The 3,131-nt window shown below is 33.9% G+C and overlaps 1 non-coding gene across 1 annotated transcript; it reads right to left on the reverse strand.

Annotated features, from left to right (window-relative positions):
- Positions 1 to 210: 210 nt before the first annotated feature.
- On the reverse strand, positions 211 to 315 carry LOC121225439 (small nucleolar RNA R71). Its single transcript, XR_005923322.1, has one exon. It is a non-coding gene; the product is annotated as a small nucleolar RNA R71 (small nucleolar RNA).
- Positions 316 to 3,131: the final 2,816 nt, after the last annotated feature.

Below are 3,131 nucleotides of genomic sequence, written 5' to 3' on the forward strand. Positions count from 1 at the left end.
ATAATTATTTACGAACCTATTTCACTCAAACAGAGGCCCGATATTACACTTTTTCGATGCCCGTGAATTTTGGGTCATTACATTGTTCCCATTCTCCTTACCGAACATAGAGAAACAGTACTTGAATTCACTTTTATGGGTTCTATCGCTACATAGGCTCGGATGACAGAGAAATTCCTTCTAAAGTATTTTCCACCGGCCAAAACAACTAAGTTGAGGAATGTTCTCTTCTTTTGCCTAATTTAATATTGAGATACTTTATGATACATGGGAAAGATTTAAGGACTTGTTACAAAGGTGCCCTCGTCATGGTTTACCTTTGTGGCTACAGGTTCATGAAATTACACATGTTAGAATCAGTTACAACCATTAATAGGTTCAACTAGGACAGAACATGAGATCCAAGATCTGAGATTTATTCTAAAATCACTTACACTTTTACCAACAATAGATTGGGAATGAAAACACTCTTAAAGTATCTGAATTGATCTCCTTCAATATTTGTACCTTAATAAAAAAACACAATAAGCACTTTATTAGAATATATTAAACAACATGAACAAATTCGACCATAATCGATTTTGAAATCGAAGTATGAGGTTTAATTTTAAATTCCACTTGCACTATACTTCTAAATGCAAAAGAAAAAGATAGATTTAGGGAAGATCTGAGTATGGGAATAATGGTGATTATATAATAGTAAAATGATGATCTCGACAAAGAAAATAATGCAAATGGTAAAAAATAGAAAATAAATAAATAATTGATATGAGAGGAGGAGAATAGAGAAATAAAAGTGAGGAAGAAAAAGAAAAGAATGACGGCAGCAATGCAAGGGCAATGGAGAGTGATGCAAGAGAAATGGCATGGCAGAGGAGAAAATGAAAGGAAAAGATGGTGTTTTAAGGAGGAAAAATAGAGTTAAAGTTGTGGAAACAAGGAGAAAGGAGGAGAAAATGGAGAAAAAGAAGGGCCAGCCAATAGAGAAAGAGATAAAGAAAAGTCAAAAGGGAATTAGGGTTTGAGGGATGGTATAGGCAGCACACAAGACTTGAAGAAAAGAAAAGGAAAATGGGTAGAAAATGGAGAAATATGAGAAAATGAGGGAGAGAAAGGAGGAGGAAATTAAGAGTTTACAACTCATATTGGCGGCAAAGAAGGTTTGTCCACTAGGAGTGCCAATCATGTTTTTCTTTTTTATCATGGCACAAAGAAAATATTTTGGTGCGAATGAACAAGATATTGAGGAATTGTCCACACATAAAATCACAATTATTGATACGGGGCTTTTCCAAATAAAAAAGTAATCTTTTGTTACAATAGAAGTAGAAATGATGTGGATTATTCAAGAACCAAAGTCAATTTGCTTTATAAAAAGAAGATATCAATGAACCTCTGTGAAATGGTTTCATGGGATTTAGCCAAATGGGATTTAGCCAATTGTCTTGGTCGTGGGATATCATTGAGAAATAGGAATCCATTGTATCAAAAGATTTCCTACGATTATTTCTAGTATGGAATGAGTCAATCATCCACTTTGGCATCTTATTGACCAAAAATAGTGATATTGTTCCTCCATTGATCAAGAATTTCGGTTTTTGAGAAGTATTATGACCACCCAATAAGAAAGGTTTCAATTCTTTCAAATGAACAATTTGAAGACTTATTGATTCTAACAACTTATTGCAAAGTTGATCAGTCGAACCTTTCAATTCATAGATGTGGATCTCAGACCTATGAATGGGGATATTCTCGAAACTCAAAAAGAAAAAAGGAAGTGAGTTAGACAAAAAGAGAAGAAACTTGGACAAAAAGAAACGAAGTGACTTAGATAAATCTTTTTTGTCGATAACCTTAGTCCAATCAATTGAATATTGATTAATACGTAATCGATCAATCACTACTTGAAAACGGTTCTTCTACTTAAAAACGAAATGTTCCAAATGCTCCTGGAAATTCTTACTTCCATTGGACCATTTGTATCTATATGCATTAGGATCTCGATTCATGGATCTATCAGTCTTAACCACTAGGCTAGACTCACTCTTAACTAAACGCTAACAAAATTAAAATATAAATTGAGCCGTGATAGGAACGATAGTTATGTTCACCATAACTATACTATTAATTGATAGGTGCACTTTCCTTTGTCGATTTATTATTTAGTTTAGTAGACATCACCTTACATAAATATTATATAATTAAAAATTTGAAAAAACTAACACTGGCTTCTAATCGTTGACCTAACAACAGTCAGATATCTTTGAGCTACTTACGTTGTCCTATATAACTCGAGCCATGGTTCCACCTATTGAAATAATATTTTTTTTTAAAAATTGGCCTAATTAAATAATCTTATGATAACTATATTATAGAATTAATTTTTCTTTATTACGAGTAGGGAATTATAAGGGTAGTTAGCTTGAGGGTGTAAAATTTAATTGGAACCATGCCCATGACTGCAGAAAAAGTATACAACCACGAATTTTAATTTTTTGTGGTTATGTTTCCCAAAACATCCCTCAATTTAATGTTGCCAACACGGCTAACCCACGAATTGAGTCGGTCTACTTCTTTCAAGTCGACAAGTTGTAGCATCCACCTTAAATGTACAATAGTTCAAGATTTATTAGGCATTAGAACACATTCGGTTAACTCAGGATGTAGCTCGAGCGTATTGTTCTCTTTCAAGGGGACTCGAACTCCCGTGGAGATATTTGATATTTTCTTGCAACCATTTCATCTCTATCTAGCCATCAAAAATAATCTTCCACACCTTACCTAACGGTTGATCACAAATTTCACTCCAATCGGCAACGACCATTAATCCAGTAACAATTGGCCCATCCACTGATAAATCAATCTATAATTGAACATCCTTAAGTGTGATTGTACACTCACCGTATGGAAGATGAAATGTGTATGTCTCGAGCCTCCATCTTTCCACTAACGCACTCGTAAGTGTAGGGTCCAATCTACACCCCTAAGAATATGGGACACATGTAAGAATCCCGTAACTTCAAATAGGGTTCAATCATACATGATGGCCTCGTAGATAGATTGCGTATACATGTCTCCAATATTCAATCTTCAACCTGATTATAAAAAACAAAAAAAAAATTAATTTTTAA

This window comes from Gossypium hirsutum, chromosome A03 (genome assembly GCF_007990345.1).
Source record: "Gossypium hirsutum isolate 1008001.06 chromosome A03, Gossypium_hirsutum_v2.1, whole genome shotgun sequence".
NCBI lineage: Eukaryota > Viridiplantae > Streptophyta > Magnoliopsida > Malvales > Malvaceae > Gossypium > Gossypium hirsutum.